Below are 23278 nucleotides of genomic sequence, written 5' to 3'. Positions count from 1 at the left end.
GGTTAAATACCTCGTCAGGTATCCATACCTCAGGCACCTACATGGGCACATGCATGACACGGGGTCGAACATATCCTTGAAACGATATAACCTCGCGGTGATAATAATTCCCGGGCGATCAGGCTCGCCTCGAAAGATCAGGCCTACGCATCCGGAACCCATGCAACAGCAGTCCCCTCAAATCCGTGTTTAGATTTTAAATTGCTCCGCGTTTGGATTCACGCGTTTTGTTTTCCTGTGCGAATTTAAATTTTTTAATTCATTTTTCTTTTATTATATATTTTATTGGCAGAATTTCGCGAGAATTTAGCAGGACGCGAAGGCTGTGACGTGAATTTCACGTTGCGGTGAATTTCCGTGACCGACGTAATTTCTGAAAAATCTATGGTACGGTTATCTCGCATAGTCTAGCGGCGTACACAAAGTAATAAATAAATTAACTCCTTATCGGGACTATACCGCGGTGATATTACACCACGTGGAATACATACGTGAATGTGTAACCGCAAATGTTAGCCGTCTCAATATTTGCAGGAATAATGCGGCAAGTGGGTCATGTAATTATCGTTATTATGCCCGTCGTAGAGCACAAACAAGAATTGCAAAATCTTATTTCTTTGATATCCAGTAACGAGCGGTGAAAAAGGAGGCTGCACCGAGGTCGTCGTTACCTGAGGAAACAACAAAATTAGCAAATTTTTGTCATTAACGGGAGCGCTAATTCATTTCGAGCGAGCGGCTTAATGCAACGTAACGACGGCATCTACATATCCGTAATACATGCGATGTTTGAAAGTGATTAACGAGCTATTCGGAGAGGAGGATGAAACCGTTTAGAAAATTGTTAGTATCCATTGCTACCAAGCTCGGGAACTGTGACTGTACGATCTACGTGGCGCTAACTATGCAAGCACGTATAATACTTATCCGTACGGAGAGTTCAAAACTACGGTTCACTGGGAATCGTTACGATATATGGGTTTAGGGTACGACTCTTAATTACTTCACCAGAAATGAAAGTAAATTAAGTCAGCAACTCGAACGGTTCCGAGGATGCTATTACGCTGAGTACAGTCATTAAACATTGCTGGATGTATGTACATAAGTAGCGCGGAAACGATTATGAGCTACGCTTTTTGAGAGAAACATATCGTTCCAGTCTTCTCCGTGCAACCGTTGAGAAATAATTCTTCATTCATGAAAGGTTTCGACGATAATACCGAGAAGCACTGAAAAAACCTCCATTCACAGTCCTTCTTCGATTTGACGTAATAATTTAGTTCTATTCAACTGGAAGCAACGTCTCCGCACTACTGCTGCAAAAAAATAATTTTCAGTGAAAATTAAAAAAAATCATATTCATTCACTAGCCTATCTGTAACATCGTTTCTTTGGAACTATTGCGTGAAACGGTTTTTTAAGATCAGTAAAACGTTCTTGAATTCGATGAAAATGTTTACTATAAATTCGTCGATGAGAATAAACGATACGTAACGATTTTTTTTTTTATAGTCAAAGAACGAAGTTCACTGGCTTTTCTCAGTTTAACAGCCATGCAATGGCTGAAACGATTTAATGCGCAAGGGCAAAACCCACACCGAAATGAAGGATGCACACGCTGTACACGGTGTTTATATACAACCACGTGTACATGGCTCGGATCTATGTAAACGTGAAAATGGTGTCTGCCTACATGGCTAGCAGCATACGGATGGTGGAGTACATACGTCGCTGGGATCGTCGGTGTGTAAGGTGGAACGCGCGTCGCCTGATTTAGTGTCGGATTGGTCACGGATTGTCGCCTCACCCTCTCGGCGGCTGAGCAGAGAGCCGGCGGAGCCGAGTCCGATGCTATAATATTTCGATTTTTCTTATTCTCTCCTCTCCTCTCCTCTCCTCTTCTCTTCTCTCTCCGCCACTACACACTCGGCACTTTTCCCGCCTCGCCTTCACCCTCGCCCTCCACCCTCTGCACCCTCCTCCACCTTCCAGACTAGCGCTCAGGATATCTTTGATCCCCCGCCGCCTGCCTGCCTGCCTGCCACCTGATCATATGTGCGGTTATACGCATCGACCGAAATGCAACCGAGACACCGACACCCAACGGGAAAGAAACCGACCCCACCTTCTCCTGTTCTCTATTCTTTCGCGATTTGGCATGTCAAGGGGCGCGAAATGCGCCGAGGGATCAATTGCCGACGGGTTGTTTGACGGCACCTCGATTCGGGATTCATTCTCTTTGCCGTAATCCAGTCGGCACAAGACCCCACGGTATTCATATTTCACTGGTTGAGAATCAAGTTGAACTACGTTCACTTTCATTTCTCTCCTCGTTCATATCCCTTTCGTTTATCATTGAGTGCCGACGACGTGTTCCTGGTGAGAAAAATTATCCTCAGGATGCTTGTCTGAAGACAGATTTTTTCGCGAAACTTATCTATCATTTGCGCGAACTAAAGTTCTACATCGAAACGTCATATTGCGGTTGGGAATATTTCATAATTTTAACTCCACTACTTGGAAACAGCTTGAATGAATCAGCGTACTTCAAATTTCACTTCGCTCGTGTACAACTAGAGGTACTATATTGATTCTAGTCTAATCAAATATGTGCTTTCCCTAACTAGTATTCATGCTGGGTACTCCACTTCCATAACGTATTAATCTTGAATCTTGATGAGTCGATTCGGAATCGGAGTACCAAGGATCGAAACGGATCCGGAAATGCAGGACTATTGCAGACAACTAACTGGTGCCCGGTTAGGGAAGTTCAGTTCTATCCAGAACGCTGTCAAATTATATGACTATAGTGAATCGATCATCGAATACAATTCATGGAGAAGCTGTTCGGAAAGATCACCGTTCGTATAACTCGTGACGAGCATACGAAAATATAGCAATAAATGACAGATGGATGTCTCATTATTCTTCTTTACGTCGTAGAGAATGAGGGACCACGCCGAGCAGTCGGCCGTGTTGGGCAACTGGAGAACGCGGTTCATTGTCAGCCTTGCACGGTTATATCCGAGCGCTGTTCAAAGCAGCATCAGCAACAGCGGCAACAGCAGGCGTGACTCCCAGTAAGCCTAATAACGTCATTAACGTCGATACCGACATACGCAGTCAAGTGATTCAGTGAGCAGTGCGCGACTGTCGTAAATTAAATCCCTGAAGAGAAGCCCGTGCAGCAAGCCTGCAGCAGCCGCGTGTGTATACCTATGTAATATGAATATATCTCGCGCTATTCATCTTCATCATAAAAAGAGAAAGTTTGTCACAATACGTGACGATGAGAAGAAGTTCACCGCGGACCGTGCATTCGTCTTTGAATTCTCGTTCACCGATCGGTTAATATCCATCTTTGTTCCTTCCCTCTTCTCGCACCGTCAATCCGGACTTTCATCCCCGAAGGAGGACACAAGGAGCGAGACGGGTCTTCCGTCAGTGACGATAATGATGACGGGCCGGTGCCGTCGGTCGCGTATAACGTCGAGGATTCGTGACGGAGCCGGGGGCTACGTGGAGGGCAGGCAATCTGTGCTAATGACCTTGACTGAGGTGGAGGAGGCGATATGCTGAGGAAGCTGCCATCTCGTAAAATCGCCGAAAGGAATATTTTTTAATTAAAAAGCATGAAAAGCAGGTGGAGGAGTGGTGCAGGGTAAGGAGCTGCAGGAGAGTCGTTGCCGGGCTCGAAGGGTTAAGCCGCATGCCTTGTACCAGCGGTTCCAGCAGCGCGCCTCTCCGTCCCTTATTTATTCGAGGCTTCGATATTTTATATTTTATATTTACGACGAAGCCGGGCGTATAACTTGAGCTGCACCCGGGAGGTGAGGTGCTTTTCGACTTAACAACCTCCTCGCCCGCTTCGTCCTCCACCGCAAACACATCCCGCGCGTAGGTAGGCTCCATACGTGCCTCGTTTCTCTATATGGCGGCGAGCCTACGCCTCGACTCCACGCTCTGGTCTCCCTTTCGGGGATTATAACCGTGGATTAACATATCGACGCGACCGCGGCCGAAGCCGAGTTACTAAATCACTGGAGACACGCCATAATCGTTTCGAAAAGGACTCGAGTCCCGGGTGTAGGTGCCCCTTGCCTACCTGCTGTTCGGATACTCCTGAAGCGCTCATTAGTATCTACCAGGGTTATTATAACGGCCATTATCTTCCTCGAATAATGTTTCTTCTATTCCTTGTCCCTATCCGCACCCCGTCCGCACCCACAACCTACGATCATGTCAGATTTTTTATTCATAGAATTTTAAACCGCGTACGATGGGGTGTCTAGATCCTCGGATATAAAAATATCCAGGCATTCTTTCCGTGGGTTGTTTTTTTCTGGTCCGGATGTGGATTTTGAAGGAGCCCAGCGGCAGATCTCTCGTGGGAATTTCATGATAACGCGTTCTTATCACAGCTTGCCCTCCGTCGACCAGAATACGATCATAACCGTAATATAGAGACGTCGCCTCATCGGGGTAGCGTATAAAGTCGAATTGAAATCGGTCATCGTACGACGAATCTGATCAAACTGGTGTCGCGCAGATTCTGAACCTCTTCATAGCGCTGAAAGAACCGATCCTTGTATATATTTGACCAAATATCAAGTAAGCTCGTTGTCGAAACTCAATGGAATCAACATTGATGACGATGAAGAGTAAACCTCGTTGATTGCTGCAAATTTTAGTTTGAGAGATAAATTAAGAGACGAAGATGGGGTCACTATTGTGTTCTGGATGGACAACCAGAGAAGCCACATGACTTGAGTCAGTGAGTGATCAACTCGCCGAACCATCGATACATCGACCGCACTGTGCGTCGATGATGATTTGGACAATATTCGGCGACCATACTGAAAACTTGGGATAGCAGCTGAGTATATTCGTGTGTTAACGACTTGAAATGGTGAGAAATAAAAAAGGTTACGGAGAGGAAAGTAGTTATGATCGAGGAATGGTCATCGGGACGTTATAATGAGCACACACGTACGTATATATTCACGAGTGCATCGATAAGTGTGAAATCGAAAGTGAACGAACAAGCCGCTGCAGTGACCATAATATCATACATGTCCGTACATAAGTGTATATAATTCCTGTATATAAAGGGCGAGGGTAAGGAGGAGGAGGAGGTCGAACCAGCAGCATTCACCGGGCCGAAGACTAACGGTCTTCGAGTCCAGCTGGGAGAAGAGGGCGGCGTGAATCCAGTGATAAATGATACGACGCGCCCTGGCAGAGGGCCTAGACCTACAAACCCACAAACCCGAGGTCTGTTATAGGCCAGGCTGAAGGCAGCCATGAGGCTCTTTCGAACGGAATGGACCTTGTCTTGTCCGACGCCGCATATTAATGGGCAAACATAATCGCCACATCGGCGGCTGGCCTGGTGCTGGCCAACTGACTGACTACTGCTCCTCTTCTCCTGCAGGGCTGACCGGGCCGATCCTCATTGGTGTAGAGTTCGGTTGGAGCCCCAGAAGACGACGACAGTCTTCGGGGTTCCAGATCGGATTCCCTCCCGGTCACCTTGGCGGTCATCGGCGAGCATTGAGACTTGGAAAGTGCGTACGAAGTCACGAGTGACCTCCGCGTTGCGTGCGCGGACTAATATTGAACGGAGGAAGATGTTATCGGTCGAGGTCAGATTTTCAAACCCCTCGTACAGCCCGAACCTGGATGTAAATGTGTTACGTTCGTGAAACTGAATATCATCGAGAGAAGTGCGTGTTACTCACGTGTTACGCGTTATTTTACTCGCGGTTTTAACCGCCCCAACGACTATTCCCACGAGTCTAACGTTTCTCTGCAGTTACTTAACCTACCTGCACACCACAGGCGACAATCGCGTGCGATAAGAAACTGCTAAGCTGCCCATATCGGAGCTCTGCGTGTTGGTAAGTACAAGAAAAATTAACCTTATATTCCGCCGATCCGCACCCTCGACGCAATTTTACATATTCGGCGGATATTCGTTTGGTGATTATTATAATACTCGAGTCGCTTATCGACGGTTTGATTACAAGTTTTAACTTGACCATTCTTAAGGCCTCTGGGTGAATAATTTTGTTTTGAGTAAAATCGTGCAGTGTTAAATCAAAGAAGTGAGAAGGCAGAAATTTAACGCATCAATTTTCCAAGTGATTTTACAGTACTAGATAGATATTGTTACTTCACCATTCATACAGTTATACAACAAAAATATCGATGATTCCGTCCCTTTTTCTAACCGTTTTTCATTTGACGCTAAGATCAAATTTAAACCGAAGGTCACAGGATCACGAATGTGTCCTGTTGATCATTCGGTAAAGTTTACAACTTCTTACATTGACTGTTAAAAAACATTAATGCAGTCTCTTCGACCATGGTGGCAACATCAGTAACCCCACAGTACCGTAAAATCGAAGCACGTTAAGTACCTAAACTGTATCGTCACCCTTCCTGGGACATAGCTCGTGATCAATGGGCGAATGGATCAACGACCAAGATACGTAAGACCAATGAACAAAGTGCACGAAGCAATACCGCGCATGTTTTAGAATGTCGACAGAGAAAGTGTCATGATTCGCGGCAGTGGTACCATTAAAAAAAAAAGAAAGAAAAAATGATCTCTGCATTCATAGACCGCTGTAGAACAGCCATCGATCATACGAACTCTCAGCGATCCGGAAAGCGCGAAGAACAGAAGCCTGGAACGGCAACGACGACGTTTTCATTGCGATAGTCGAGCAGGCATCGGCCAGGTACTCCGGTACCACGTGTGTACAAAGTATACCAAGTGACTATCGGGGAGTACAAGCGGTTTCCGACGCGGGGAACGGAAGGTGGCCGTAAAGAGCCGCCTCTCGGTTCCGCCCACCTCCCGGTCCCTCGAAGAAACGCCATGGCATGTGGTGCGGAGTTGTGTCGAGCACCCCACGCGTGGTTCGAGCCTCGAAGACGAGGTCGCTCGGCGAGCCAAGCGTCTGCGTGAGCGTGCACGCTCGTTTAATGGACCCACCTAATGACTATTGGCCAACGTGCTGGGCGGGACTCGGACATTGCAGGAAGACGCGCACCTCGCTTGCTCCCACACTCCGGCAATCGCGGAGATTCACTCGTTTTCTCAAATTCAGATTCGCCATTTTTTTCCCAAATGCGAGACGAGACGCTGGAATCGCATGTAATAATGCGGGAAGGTGGCTGGCGCATGCATGGCTTCGAAGTCTGACTGCCGCGGCGTTCAAACGCTGAAAGCATCCATCACTCAGGGTTCCGTGGCCTATCTTTCCCCGCGGATCTCTGCTTCGTAATTACATCCAAACTCCCCACCGAACCCGGCATTCTCCTAGCTATATACCAAGGAACTGTGGAACACCCGCTCCTCGCCTTCCAACCATCGCACTGCCCGCCATTGGAACACACAGCTTTGTTTCCAGACTGCGAAGTAGACTCCGTTATCCGCCAAGTTTATATCGCGGACGAGCTTGTCCCGGGCTGATATACTCATACGTTTCAGCGGTATCTCGAAAAAGGATCGTGTCGAAGGTCGAGAAATGAATCAATCACGTCTAAACGAACAGCGAACTGAGATACTACCAAATGGAATATTATCACGTTACCAGACGTGTAGCAGCTTCGTTATGATAACTCGAATGTTTCGTGCCGGGTTGGGGAGACCTTGTCTAGCCAATTTTAGTAGCCTAGTTTCCTTTCGTCTCTCTCACTCTCACTTACCGCGTCAAGTTGACTAAAAAGAACCTCAGAGTTCACCTTCTCTGCTAACATCGATCTCCGTTAGGCTCGAAATGGAGTAAAAAGACTAGAAATCTTCATCGAACTGATCCGACCTGAAAAATTCAGGCGCCAAGGTGACAGTGGCCAGATAAAAATGATACCCAATCGAGCACGTCGTGATGAAGATTTCATGCCAACTGTGCGAACAACGTTGTCTGTATCAAACGACCCTGCAGAAGCTTCGAAGCTCCCGGGTAACTCGGGCACCTGGCACCGTTCTTCATCAAACATTTACGTGATCGATACTCGCAGGCCACTTCCCCACGCTGACTCGAGACAAACAATTTACTCGACAATTCTGGCGCTTGGAAAGTTTTTAATCACTTGGGCACCTCGAAGTCCTCAAACGACGGGCTTTGAAATTCCCAATCTCGTGTCAGGAATTCGAGGAATTTGATGAAACGATTACAATCACGGCTGAGGTTTTTACCTGGAACTATCGATCGTTTGGACCTGATCTTACGGTCGCTCTTTCATTCGTGTTCAAGACCAATTAGAGACGCTGATTTAGTAACTGTTTCTAAAAAAAAAAAACAATGTAAAAAATTTACCTACAACGAATATTCCTTTCGTAAAGCAAGGCCAATAATGGATTTCAATACGTTTTTTTCAAAATTGATAACGAGTAATTTTTTCACCAACGGAAATTACAGATTTGAAAAATTGTCCCTGCAGCTTTGACAAGCGATAGTTGAAAATTGTGCTTTATTATTCATGCTCAAGAATTGATGTCGAGCCTATAATAACTGAATACTAAACGAAACTACTTTATCGTCACTAAATCGATCTTTCCGTGACGTGACATGTATTGGTGACGGTGGTTGTGGGGTTAACGATGACTAATAGACATGAATACGCGTGAGAGTACCTACGTGTGATATTTATGGATTTGGTAATTTGATCATGTGTGCAGGACAGCGAAACGCGCGTCGTTACTTGGCTGTCATGTGAGTTCTGGCCTCGTGCCGGCCTGCTAATATATATTACGGTTGAATTCTCTGACTAAATTTTAAATCCAACGGTCAACCCGACGACGGTGTCACCTCGCGGAGTTGAGCAGCTGTCGACGCGATTCGCAATTAAAGATATTCACGGCCGACTCGCTGGTGTCAAAAGTGGAATAAATAAGCCTCTCGACGTCCGGCTATCTCTAATAGAGAAAGAAAAACAGACATTTGTCAAAACGATAATACCCACGCGGAGTTTGGTTGAAATTAAAATTGATTCGACGAAAGGCTGGCTTTCGGATAGCGACTTCGTGTTCTCCAGCCATGTCAATTAATCTCCCTATTGGTCCTATGCCGTATATTCATCGTACTGCGATTTTAATCGATCACCCTCACCAACCTTCGTGCACTCGCGCTGTTATATGAACACAGGCGATACGAACCATTCTCGAACCAGTGCCTTTAACACTCGTGAAAATAAACACCGTTTTCCCATCCGCAGCTGGGGAACGAGATCCGGAGTTTGCTGCGAGAGCTGGACCCAGACGATGAGTCTCGGTCTCCGATGCGGGACCTGGTCCCGGACCCTGCGAGCCGTCGAGCAATCAGTTTCGGCCAATCTCGAGACTGCTAATCACGAAACGTTGATTGCCCCCTGGAACCACGTGGAGATACCACGGCTGGCTGCAGACGAGAGACGTTCCTCTCAAAGGTGCTTCGAGGTAAGCGATTCACCGCGTTCAAAAAGTACAGACGAATTCCTCGAGCACTCCGCATCATGACCTGTAACCGTGTGGCAAAAATCGCGCGCATTAAATGCATGAACGAGGAGCGGAGGAGAAAATTGGATGGGTGGTTAGCCTGCAGAGTAGATGGCGGAAGAGGAGGAGCTCGAGCTCTGTTTGGCCGCATGCGAGGTTTCGTGATCGATTATAAGTCGATTAGAACGCGATTGCCTCGCCCCACCTTGCATCTATCATCGTTCCCGTTCGATAACCTTTCCCTTGGCTCCGGATGGGGAGAAAAACGCGACCGCCGCGGTTTATGCAGCTGCGCCCACGCAAAACGCGAATAAATTCCCGTGGCGGTGAATTTTCCAACGCGTCTTCAAAATCTCCGGTCAATTATAAGTGGCGATGATGTAAATGCAGAAATTTCATCGTCGCATTTGTGAGCATGCCAATTTTCGCACGTACTTGATACATTCCGATGAATACTCGCTCATAGATTCTAAACCACTGTTTGTTCCCGTTGACGGCGATAACGAACCTCTCGACGATAAGGCCCAACAGCTGTGCGTTACGTAATAACATTTATAATTAATAAAAGGCTATCGCTAAGGTGATACGTGTCCAGCGGACGGAATTACGAGACTGTCCCGAGGCCGTCGCCATAGGCAAACGCTCCTGACCGTACGAAGCTTTCAAAGCGCGTTTCAATAGGTTGATTAGTCGTTAAGTTCGTCGGACCTCCGTAAGCCTCTTTCGCATCCGGGGCGTGTGTGTCGGCCTTCCAACAACTCCGTTGTCCAATAGTTAAAAAGCAGGGTCACACCCATTCCGAACAGAACTCGCGGCATTAAAATCGGTCAGGTCGTAAAATCTAGCCCATAGGTATAAATGTACGGGTACATTTTTAGCACCGTGTTAATATTTTTGGAAAAAAAATTTGTCTACTTCGTTTTTTTTTCTTTTCGTTCTTTTCTCTCTCACTCTCTCTCTCTCTCTTCGTATCATTCTTTCTTTGTTCCCAGTTTATTTTTATTACGCAACCCTCGCGTCAAGACTCCTAAAACTATACACACATTACAATACGAATGTAACCTGCTGCGATCGTATCGTTTACGTTACAAGTATACGTCGCGCCATAACGTAAAATGTAATGCATAAACACAGGCTATTAAATTTCAACGGGTTTCAACCCTGCACGTTGAACCACGCTGCTTCGAATTTCGTTAGTTATTTTTGCATCATTATGTAAAGCCACGCGACGTAATTTCGTCCCTGGTGAATTTTTCTTTTTTTCTGTGACATTGCGTATATATTTTCAAACATCATCAGGGGAATATCATTTATCGATGAAAATATCTCGGCAGGGAAATGTACTATACTGGGTAGGACGAACCAACTAGATGCTCGTTATAATCGTTCGCCTGGCTCGGTCGTTAAAAGCGGTTTGTAAGATAGGCGATGCACACTTTTTTGTTGTTGTTGCTTTTTATCATTTCTTTTGGCGTGCGCGGGTGATTTCCTGTGGCGTGCACGGCAGCCATATCGGTCTTGCAATTAGATAGGACCTTAGACGGTTAAGGTGGAAGCGATTAAAGGTCTCTGAAGGTGCATTACACGCACACTCGAGTCAATCTTCCGAGCTTTAAATCCACGCTGTCGTATCCACCGTGTGACGCGGTGACAGGCTTGCATACATTTAATACACTGTCTCTTCGTATTCGTGAAAAGTCTGTCACCCGATTTATCAATGACGCGTGGTAAACCGCATGTGAAAGAATTTCTCAGCCGCGTAAATATTCTTGTATATGTATAGATACAGAAATAAAGATAATCATTTTGGTATCCGAAGGACTAATTTCAAACGTCCGCATAACAGGAGTCCAGAAATTAACAGCCGTTCGTGAGATTAGCTTACATGATTTTTTATAGTTTAAAAAAAAAATTGGAAATCGATTTCCAGTCGCTTTGAACTGTATACCTCAATGTAATAATAATAACCCCGCATGGCTGGCAATTTTAGTATTTCTGGTGATATGCTGCATTTGTAACCCTGCGAGGAGATGGATTACCATAAACAACCTGCGGCGGAAGAAACTCAAAGATTGCTGTGTTTAAAAGGAGAGGGAATAATTACTTCGTGCCGCGGTACAGCCGCCATTTGGGTGCCTTATATTCTAACTTCTGGGGGTAGGCGAGTTGCTGGCGGTGTTTTTGTTCACCGCTAAGCTATTCTGCCCTGAAAATTCGGAACCCTTGAACCTTTTTCCGAGACGCGTGACTAGGACTGTCGCAAAGATCACGCAGATAGCAATCGGGATAATTATATCTTCAACTCGCTTTATGCGACAGGTATGTGCCATTGCCGTGTGATTATCAATTAAAAAGTAGCAGAAAAAAAAACGTTTATTATTATGATCTACAACTAAGTATAGTAATTATTGCTAATCGTAACATATTATTATACGTATAATCCCGGCGAGAAATTATTATACGGGTCGCTAACTTTACTTGAGACTACGAAAGAACTGCAATATTATGGCTTTATACAAAAACAAGTCAATTCAATGTACTCGATTACATGCTTCGGGCAAACCGACGGCAGTCAACGCGATAGTAAATTAACAGCTACTTGATTGCTTTGGCGTGAATTTTTTCCCAAATACCAAATTCGTTGGAATTTTTACCGCGTATAAACGACCAAACGACTCAATCATTAACTTGTGAGGTTAAACTTTTTATTCGACTCGCGATTATCACGCGGTTTTCCTGATTTTTCAAATTCGTTAACGCCGAACCAATAAAGGAATTCACACACCGCGGTGGCGAAATATCTTGCTTCATAGACACAGGATATCGTTAGTCGGAATTATGCTGAAAATGTCGTCCAGTGCGGAGTATCCGTTGAACTGGAATTCACCGTCAGAGAATGCAATTTGCTGAAAATTTTCATATTTTACAGGTTTACCGCCGGTAAATCCCTGCAGCCGTTCCGGACCGCCTTATAGTCTGCAGGAAATGAATTTTCCGCAACTCCATATGCCGCCCACGTATAAGCTATGAGTGTGTATACCTGCAGCCTTCGGCTGCCCGGCAATTTCAACCCAGGTGCGACCCGCGGGATGAAAAGTTTTCCAAATTTTCACCAACATCCGCGTGCAGCGGAAAAAAATTCGAACTTCAGGTACGCGAATCGTGTTTTTTATACTCTGGTTTCTATTTTAAGAAATTTATTCGACTAGTTACTAATGGTTACAATATTTCTTTGCTACAAACTGAGTTTCATTCGTGAAAAACGGTCATTTCACTAATACGATTTAATCGGATTTCGATCTTTAATGGAAATTAATCAATGTGCTTGAAAGACCGCGAATTATCCAATTTTCACTTAAAACACCGTCGAACATAGACGGTGATTACTTCCCGGTAATTCGTACAGGTACGGTCAGTTTAACAGAGTAACATTTAATCAATCGAAATTGAAATCAGCGTTGAATCTTTTCAATTTATTTGCGCCCCACCACCAGCACCAGCAGCAGCAGCATTGGTTCGGTCGTTGAATTGGTAGTAACGAAATTTAATTAAAAAAGACAACGGCCGGTGTGTTATTCGCGGCATTATTTACGAGTGTATAAAGTCAATACGCCGGTGTTGCTCGCGACCGCACGAGCCAACACAGACAGGTCGAATTAACCGGGTGGTTAATGTACGAACTGCAACCCCCAGCCAAGAATAACCTCCCGCATGAACACAGGCAGAGCTCCAGGTAGTGCGCGAATATAAGCCAACTGTAGCGTAGCTTTGCAACGCTGCGAGCTAGGATCGAAGGTAAAAGCTTGCGGGACGACCGGAGCGAATCGAATCGTTTGGAAATTACCGGCGAGCTAGCGATTTGCGGGAATATCGCGCGATTATTATCGTCAATTGCGGTCTGGCTGGGGCATGTAATGCACCGATAAACAACAACTATCGCGTTCACCTTTGCAACGGTTGTTCGTGGTTCTTCATGGTCGGTGATCGCGAAAACACGTCCGAACCTGAACGCCGATCGTTTCACAACGGGCGGCTGGAGGCTGTTTTGATCGATGGGAAAAATTGCAAGATCGCACGGATGATCCGGGGGAAGTTTCGCATGCAACCTTTGACCTGCGGTTAAATTAATGGTGGGCGCGAGTAAAGCCGCTGTCTCTTATTACAGTCAGTCGCCATCGCTGATGTGGGGCGAACCACCCTGCAGAAGTGGATGAATCGCGAACGTGGTCTGTACTCGAGGCTCCGAGGGAACTTGGGGTGGGATCTGCGTCGCCGGGAAACCTAGCCAGGAATGTAATCACAGGATTCCCCTGCGATCCTTCCGGATGCAGCTGGTGGCCATATTGGATTCTTAGCACCGTCCCGCCTTATATATTGTTCATTAAACGTTGACACTGACGGCTCGACTCGTGCCTCGCTCTCTCCCGACTCGATTTCGAGTTTTCAACCAAGTCGCGGATCCCTGACTTTTTTTTAACCCTGAGTATGTCCTTAACTATTTTCATTTTTTACCACAATCGAAAAATATAGTTCTAGGTAGAAAATGACAATTAGTTTTCCAGCTGTTACCGGAAGTCTAGTATCCGTTACTATTCTTTCTCGTTACGATCACTGTTACTACATTTTCTTGCGACTATTGCGAAAATTTAATACTTGTCCAACAATAAATTGACGCTAAAGCCTTATTTAACTAAAAAAGTAGAGTAAACCTCAGAAACTGATTTTGCGTTGCAATTACCAAAAAAGGATCGACGATAGCGCATAATGGTTACGCGTACCTCGTTTTTCGTGATTCCAACAATATTTTAACAGTTTTTTCAACGGTACCTGTTTTACTGAATTTTTCTAATTACTGTAACGAATGAAATTTTTTTTTCTCGTTGTAAGGTATCGAAATTTATTTAGTCCCGAGTTTGGATAAGTAAAAGTTATCGACGTTTGCCTTTCAAAAACCGTATATAATTAACCGCGTGGAACTTGACGGTGTCGGGTGTGTAAGAAAAACAAACCGAGGAGCGATATTCTTCCGGCTACTTTTAGGTACCCCTCCTCGAGTGGTGTCAAGAGTGCGTCCAAGTATGCACTGCGGTGTAAGAATCAACACACCCGAGCCGTAGGTATGCCTGCGACTAGGTGTAATTTACGATTGGCCTAGAAAAATTCCGTGTATCCGAGATGTATTTACAGTAGCTGCCGCACGGCTAGAATAATATATAATTCCAACAACAAAAGCTTATCTGCGAGGCGCCAGCGCCACCGGCGAAGGCGGATGCTTATTATTTATACCAATTTCCTGTTTCGTTTTTTTTTTTTTTTTTTTTTTCGTAAGGATCCGATTTTATTCGCCCACCAAGTAGCCGGATGCAGCCCCGCGTTATCCTCCCGCAACCATAAGGAAAGAAAGGGTGCGGGCTTCCACTGATCGTAAAGAAAGTCGCGATATGCATAGGAATTGCTTGGACGAGAGATGCTGCAGAACGGCTGCATGCCTGCACACGCCAAGATGTTTACGCCGTCGTGGGTTGTAACTTTGCGGGTTGATCTTCTTTTTTTCTTCTTTCATTTTTATCTCCATCTTTCTTACCCCTGCACCTGCGGACGTGGCGAATTTCGTCGCGAATTTATTCACCCGAGTTGAAATATCACGTAATCCAGGATTCCGGAATTTCTGCCTTTGGAACCGAGGTCCGCCGGACCTGAGAGAAGAATCTCGATGAGAACGAGAAGAGATAAAAAAATTTAAAAAAAAAAACATCCTTATGAGCTATTTCATAAAAATAAGTATGTGATAAAACCTCGAGGCGAGACGGAAATTGTGATTCTGAGTGTGACGTAAATGGCTAGAGACAACGTATCACACGGTGTTCGTATGCCTGAGACATGAATTGAATGGGTTCTTGAATAGCTGTTGGTATCTTCATAAGACAGGGGTAGGGGGATGGGGATGGGGATCGAGGGGGTAAAATAAACCGGAACTCCGCGTAAGTAGATAGCATTATTCTGAGCATAGCGATTCATAACCGTAACAAGATTAACGTGGGCGCCCTGAGACCTGCGGAGCGCACAGCCCAGTCTTCCAGGCTTTTATTGTTTACCCTTTCCTGCAGGCATCCTCCGCATCTTGTACCTACGAGGAGTGTATTACACGGTCTACGATGAAGCAGAAGAGGAAGAAGAAGAAGAACAAGAAGATGACGGAGTATAGAAGGTCGAAAACGGGATAGAGGGAGATAGAGAGAGAGACATGGTGGTGGGGAGAAAAGCGGGAGGCAGAGAAAGGGAGAGAAAGGAGAAGGAAGGCGCTCTCGAGCCTAGCGTTAATTAGTTTCGCCTGAGTTAATGACTTTTTCCCTCCTAATCAGGTAATTCCGTATCTCTTTAAAATAATCTCGCCGCCCTCCGTTAATGAAATTCTGAAGTCGTTACTTCGCTCGCGACCCTGTGCCTGCCTCGGGATGTATAGAATAAGAGAGGGGCGGAGAGGAAAGAGGAGAAGAGAAGAGAAGAGAAGAGAAGGGAAGAACGGAGAAATACGAAGAGGCGAAGCGGTCGAGGCGAGGAGAACGACGCGACGGTTTTCGGTGCAGTTTGGGGTCCTAATCGTTATCGTCTCGTTACACCCACGGGGATACGAATCTTTTAATTCCTTATCACACCAAGACGCGGCCCTGTCTGTGTAGAAATTTTAGTGAGGAAAGCCTGGGCATGGATCGGGGCGACCACAACTCGGGATTTTATCACGAACAGCCTTGTAGGTGCCTAATTTTAATTTGGGTAAAATTGTATCTTTGAGTCGCTCAGAAAGTTATGAACAGAGAAATACCGGTCGCCTTTAATTTTCTATTTTTTTATTTCACGTATACAGTTTGAGGAAGAAGGATCTGCAGGATTGTATTATTGTATTCGAGTCTTCGATAAGCAGAACTTAAAGTTATTTTCGATATTCATAAGTTGGTGTATAGCCTTCGAGGTTCGTACGAATAAGTTCTTAGATCACTGAAATTCGATGCACCTCAACTACCGGGCGTTCCTAAATAAAATCCTCAAATAATTTCCTCTCGGGTGATTTATAAAGGTTTAATAAAACTTCGTTCCCGTCCCGGCAGGAGGTAAAGAATTTTCGTACAATTCAAGCCCGGAAACGAGTAGCCGGTATAATCAGTCGTTAAGATTGATTCTACACACGCTTTCTAAATTTCGACTATCGGGAATCAAGAGTGCCCGTATCTCAAACGGAGTGAATCAAGATTAAGTCGCATTAAGAATTTCGAATTCAAATTTTACGCATTGAGCAGGTGTAGAAATAAACTCGTTTCCTGCAGTCCGTGCATTATCCGGATCATTTGTCCGGCGATTATATCACGCATTACGCTCCGATAAAGTTGTAATAGCTATTTTTCATCGCCTGATACCGTGCCTAATTACACTGAAATTTGATACCGGTTATCGTACACGGTAGCAGTACAACGCAACCTGCCTCTCTGAAGTTACGACTTGACTAGTATCCGTGCGAGTAGCGCGGCTCAGACTTTAACTTGTGAACGAAGAGAGAGGAAAATTCATAACGAAGAGTGTTCTCACTGGAACATATTTTAATACCGTTGAAAAATCGAAAGAAGGCCGGGCCTTCGCTTCAAGTCCTGCCAATGCCGGGCGATTCAACACTGCACACGAACATTCATCCAGGAAGAAACTAACCGGCGACTGCATAATGGCTGCGGAAGCGTTGTTGTTCTCCGGAGACCCCACCCTGAGCTCGCGTGTCGGAAAGGTTGATCGATACGAACTTATACCTAATACTTCTTACACCTGGGCGAGACCCGGACACCACCTCCAACATCGCACGTACCCTTTGACTTCGTCTCATCGGCCAGTGCTGCAGTACCGAAAAAAGTCCAGATCCGCTTGAGCTTTTCGGAAAACGACCATCTACGAGGAACCTCTGCAGTCACACTTGTAATTCGTCTGGTTCCTGACCTTCTGACAATTTTTGGTCCGATGTCTGCTCTGCTCTCATCAGTTCAATTTCATTCACCTGAACTTTTCGCAGCTGCAGCCTGCGTCAGAAGTTTCTACTCCTGAGTTCCAATGTGACCTCGACAAATCTACATAAAAATATATAACGCTACGGGGAACCGAGGCGAGATCGGTAAAGTCTTGCGGAATAGTTGAGAGAAAGAAATCCTCAGGAGAGGAATGGAGGGAGGCCGCAAATCCCGGTAGCAGCGTTTCTCGGACCGATGCGGCAGACACAGTGGCCAGGACAGAAGAAGCAATAAATACAGTCGGCTGTCCTGTAAGTGGGACATGAGAGATATTAGATTTATTTGTGACCGTGACGGTGGAATTTATGGCCGGTAGGCCCTGACGAGTTTCATTGACGTCGACGTCGACGCCCTCCCGTCTCCAAAATCGTCTCTTCATTCCCTTTTACCACTACAGGAGGCTTATACTCTGCAACACCGTCGATAGGACATAAATATTTTATGCTCGTATCCTGCGACCGACGACGTGACTATTTTCATCCGCTGTCCAGTTGCCCTTCGTCAACCGCGATATAAATTTTACCCCTTTGTACGAGTATCGATTGTTGAAAGATAATTTTCGGACGAAATTATTTTAGACACGGGAAAATTTTTCGGTGATAAAAATATTCTTTGATATCGACGCGTTCGTGTTATCATGCAAGGGTCTTGAAGGATTTTTAAGAATGATTAGCAATTGCTGGGAAAAGTATTTCAAAATTCACGGTATCATTTCACTTTTTCACGATTTTCTCAAGTTCTTATGCAAACATATTGCAGAAATCATGTCACAGAACTATACGCGAATTTCGATAATTTAAGTGATATATTGAAGAGATGACTGCGATAAAATCAGCTTCGCAGACGATGGATTTGCATACAATAATAATGATCGACAATTGAAAGATGAGAGTGAAATAAGGGTATAGTTTTAAGTACTAATCCGGTTTTGGAATTCCTCTGGAGAATCGGAGGACTCACCGATGCCCAACTAGCAGCAAAATCGATTGAATTTTTCGTCGAACGTACTTGGATCCTGTTAGGAAATGAAGCATTAAACATTGCTGTTAGATTATCGCTATCGAAGAAACTCTGCCGATAAAATGTTATGCCTCTTGAGTCGCAGGGGTATTTTGTCGAAGTTTAACGTGACCGGGTAGTAAAAAGTAGCTTCCCATTCTCATACAAATCGCTTCGATTAGCATCGTTCTATCAAACCGTTCGAAACGTCGTTTACCTACTCAGATCCCGGAATTCAAGCCTGTTGCTTAAACGCAAATGCCCATTTATATATTGACAGATAATCAAACGATTGATTCGATTCAATTACGTGGATAAGATTGGGAGAAATGCACTTTAGACGTCGGACTAAATCCATCTATACAGGTCGCGTTGTCCCTGTAGCCTCGTAATTATATCCGAAAAAGTAATTTATAACGCCGAAAACGGTCGATAATAAGTATACACTCAAGCAATTTCCAGTCAACGCAATTTTCGTCGCCTAGCTCCCGCGGCGGTCTCGCGCTTTTTCGTGACTCGACGCAGTTAATTACTTCCGCGGCTTTGAAACGTCAGCTACGAGCCAGCTTGGAATCATAATTAGAATTGACGCCGGTATGTTAATCAACCGATCACCGTGCCTTGTCGCCACACTGCAACTATTTCACGTCAGACATGGAAGTGCGACAGCATGCACGAGCACAAAAATGTAACGCGCATTTAGCGATTTCTTGTAGAAATATACTAGAAATATTACCGCAAATATACCAATATTGACAACGCGTATTCGTTAAAATTCTCTCCATTTCCTAACCGTTCTCTTATCCTTTCAGCTACGTGCCAGAAAAGGTCGTGCAATACCGATGAAGGAGTGCGAGGATCCCCGAGTCGTGGAACGATAACCGTAATGGTCCCTCGTGCTCTGTCCAATTTAGCGCGTGTTCTGTGTTTCCGAACATACACACACACACACATATTCACATACACTCGACCCACACGCGGCAACGCTCCTTGCGCGTGTTTAGATAAGTATATTTACTACAGTATTCGCCTAAGAGTCGAAGGAGATGTTGAATGGAATGCGATAGCCTGCTGCCGAGGCGTTGCATTCCACCGCGCTTCAGCGATCAGGGCCTAGAGAACTTCCTCAATGTAAGCCCTTGGTGAAAATAATGTTCTCAAAAGTTCCTCACTCTTTTCCCTCTCTGCATCTTGAAATGCAATCTAAAACGCAAACCACGACAGACTTGCTAGTACAAGAATTATGTTAAAACGTTAATCGACGTTCCTTGTATGTTCGCGGTTCGTACTCGTTCTGCAATTGAAATTCAAATTGTCTCTGTCTCCCGCCTCTTTCCTATGTAACTACTCGTCATTCGCTGGAGCCAAATGACGTATCCTAACGATGCGCAGCGCCTTTGACGGAGCTTCCAAGAACGAATATTGCCGTAGCGAAGTGAGTGAAAGTTATCATACATTTCAAAGATGATCGTTTGACGTATGTTCTAATTGATTGCTTTCCGTTTGATCGGATGAACTGGATTCTTTTGTTGACGTTTGTAGAATCGCACAGCCACTCATATACGTCCGGAAAATGTCTATTTTCGCCGAAAACGATGCAACAAATCCCAGAGCGAATTTCGTAGGGGGGTAAGTGGTGCGTGGATATGAAACGGGAAGGGGGGAAGGTGATTAAACTCGTCCCTACAGCAACCCTACCGCGCGGATCTAATTACTCCGTTTTCTCGAATGCTCCTCGACTCGGTTCTCTCTGTGTGCCAACCCTCCGGTGATAGATTAGCCGGAAGATGGACGCGCGTGCACTGCAGGGTGGTTAGCGGCGTGTAACGTCGAACGGCAAAAACGCACCAGAGGACGTCTAATCGAGGAATTGGATGAATATCTTTGTGCTGAAAATCGGAGCACCGACTCGGGGCCCCGGTATACCTATATTAGGCTTGCATCGGAGGCGGCGCTGCCGCCGATCCGACAGGCCGCTTCGCTTCGGCTGCTGTGAGAGCACCGATCGCTATAACTTACTTTGAATAAATGAAACGCGGCCAGTTCCCCGTCTTCCTTCCCGCCTCCCTTCGAAACACGAGTCAGGCTTAACCGCGGACCGAAGCGGCGTCCCTTCGCGGTCCTTTCCAAGTCCCTTCGCGATACCTCGTCGAGTTCCAGGTCCTTCAATGGGACAACGTTCTCCGGCTATATAACGACAAATAAACGACCAAGATCTTCTGCCTCTGTAGCCGTCGCGCAACTTCGACCTCCACTTTTCCCTCGCCCTTGGGAGAACCGGACTAACGCTACTGAGGGGTTGGTTTCTCCGTATACACACGGGGACCACGAAGACCACCGTAAGCTCATGCCGTTCTTCCCCGATGGGCACTGTTTCAACGGGGCTTGAACTGGCGACGACGGAGTGAGAAGAGAGCTAGACGAATTTATGGATCATGATCCTCTTCGATTTTTGTGACAATTAAGAAGCTGATTTCCAAGGACCGAATTAAAGCACGATAATTCTTTGCTTAAGAACAGTTATGTAGCCCGCCAAAGCACCGACTTCACTCTCCGATCAATTGTACATCATCGAAACTCGTACTTAGTCCCGCACAGATGAAGACGAGGACCGAAAGATAAGGCGAGAATGAACCGCGTATAGAAAGTGAAGGTATAGGATATAATAACGGGGCAGTGATTAAAACGCGACTCCTCGGTAAGGCTCAATTGCCGGTCAATCGTTAAGCTAGTTATTAAGACGCGGACGAGCCGTAAATAACACAGCGTCCGTGTTTATGCGCGTCCGTCTCCTCCTTGCTCTTCTTCGTTTCGTCGCTAATTATTTTAATTGGCCGGCGAAGATTCAAAAGAGGTTGAAACGGACGGATCCTGAGGCGCGGACGACCGCCGACCGCCGACCACGACCATGCTGCGCACCTCAATCACCGATTTCTCTCTCTCCCCGTCTATTTATCTCCCATTTTTCCATCCTCTGCGCGTCGCCAATTCCAGCGTTCCATCTATCGTTTCGTTGATTTTCCAAAATTATAAATTTACGATACAAATTGTGAATTTCTCGATCACTGAAACCAATTGCCAGAGGATTAGACGCTAGAAATTTATTTTTTGGTAATTTTTAACCAACGATCAAACAGATACACAACCAAAGAAGGTCAATAATTGGGACAGGGTCAACAACTGGTACATTTACCTTGTACGTATCGCAAGTCTTTGCTAATTTTAAGTCGTATAACATACCGCTGAAATATACCACGATGCGGAAATATATTACAAGGTTCTTAATTAGCGATCTTAGTACACGTTTGATCCCGGGATATCGGAGCGCGTCATTCCGCAGAGCTAGGAAATGAAATCCAAATGGCACAAACGCGCGTCACCGAACCATGCATATAAGCGCCGAGTTGCTCTCTGAGACCTGGTGCCGGATGGTCGCTCGAGGGCAACGAACAAATCACTATCATTAGCAAATGCAGGAACAGTTTCATTATTGTTATTACCAAGCAATTTTACAGTAGTAAACTGAAATTAAAAGGAAACGTGTTATTTCGAGGATACAACTCTCGACCGACAACCCGGGGCCGGGGGACCAGACGCCTCGGGCGAGGAAGCCCAGCTTGCACAGGGTTCGGGTTGCTGTGCCATTGCCATCTCTCATCATCTCCGCTCAGCCATCAGGCCGCTCTCTTCGTCCTCTCGATACCTACACCGAAGAAGAAGAAGAAGAACGCAGCTGCCGCTCCCGCTCTCCGCCCCGCAGACTTCGATCTTAATCAGCCTCGCGAGGATATCGCCTTGGCTCGAAAGCTCCAAGCTTTTGTCCCTGGACTCGGGCTCGCGATATTCGCGCGCGAATTTTTCTACCCGCAGGTCCTGCAGGCGGTGCAGCGGGGGTCTTTGCCGCGCCGCGTTCAATCTCCGGCAAACATCTCAACTCATAGGAGCATAAATCCTGGTCTTCCTGGGGCACCGCGTCCTCGAGCGGAACCCCGCGACCGAAGTATCTGCTCGGCCGGTGACGGAGGGCGGCTGTCGACTTCGCGAGGGGGAAACGGGCCCTGGATCTGCGCGTCAATTAATGTTCCTTTGCGTCGCGACGCCGTGCAGACCGAGACTCCTTCCTGAACAGGTACCGGTACCCGAGCCGAGCCCCGAGGATTGATGAACGTCCGACGCGTCGCGATGAATTGACCAGGGTGCCCCATACTTTTGGTACCGCCCCCATTGTCCCCTCGACTTTGTTCGAGTAGCGGCTTTCCGGCTCCGTTCCTGATCGACGTTCCGCAGGAAATTCGCCCTTGCGTCGCTATCTCCTCGCCCGGAGCTCCTATGGGGGTAGGAAAAGTTTTCGTCTATACTCTGAGAATCCGGCGACGCAATTCGAACTGCAGGCATCAAACACGACGCCGGCGGGGTCGGTTAATGAGGCAGTTTCGACCGGTAGCGAGGAGAGTTATACTTCTCTTTGACGCATCGAGAGGTTGTCGAGCTGTCCGTCTGTCCATCCATCTGTCCGTTTCACGGGTCTACCGGACCCGGCCATCAAGGCGCCGCTGACGCGTAAGCGACAACCGGACCTGAAGGAGATCAGGGAAGGAGTGGATGAGGAGGAGGAAGAGGACGAAGAGGGAAGAGAGGAAAGGATCGACAGAGACGACCGGCGCGCGCGGAAGAGATTGACGTGACGCGTTGTCCCAGTTGACAAGAATGTGACAAGAGACCGCAAACGGGGATCACTACGGCGTGT

At 46.2% G+C, this 23278-nt stretch overlaps 1 long non-coding RNA gene across 1 annotated transcript; it reads left to right on the top strand.

Annotated features, from left to right (window-relative positions):
- Positions 1-5426: 5426 nt before the first annotated feature.
- LOC124211703 (uncharacterized) lies at positions 5427-14592 on the top strand. Its single transcript, XR_006881500.2, has 4 exons — positions 5427-5900; positions 9229-9448; positions 12417-12638; positions 13653-14592. It is a non-coding gene; the product is annotated as an uncharacterized lncRNA (long non-coding RNA).
- Positions 14593-23278: the final 8686 nt, after the last annotated feature.

The sequence above is a fragment of the Neodiprion pinetum genome, chromosome 2 (assembly GCF_021155775.2).
Source record: "Neodiprion pinetum isolate iyNeoPine1 chromosome 2, iyNeoPine1.2, whole genome shotgun sequence".
Classification (NCBI taxonomy): Eukaryota; Metazoa; Arthropoda; class Insecta; order Hymenoptera; family Diprionidae; genus Neodiprion; species Neodiprion pinetum.
Note: the sequence above shows the minus strand (reverse complement) of the source record. Positions and strands in the feature narration are given on the sequence as shown.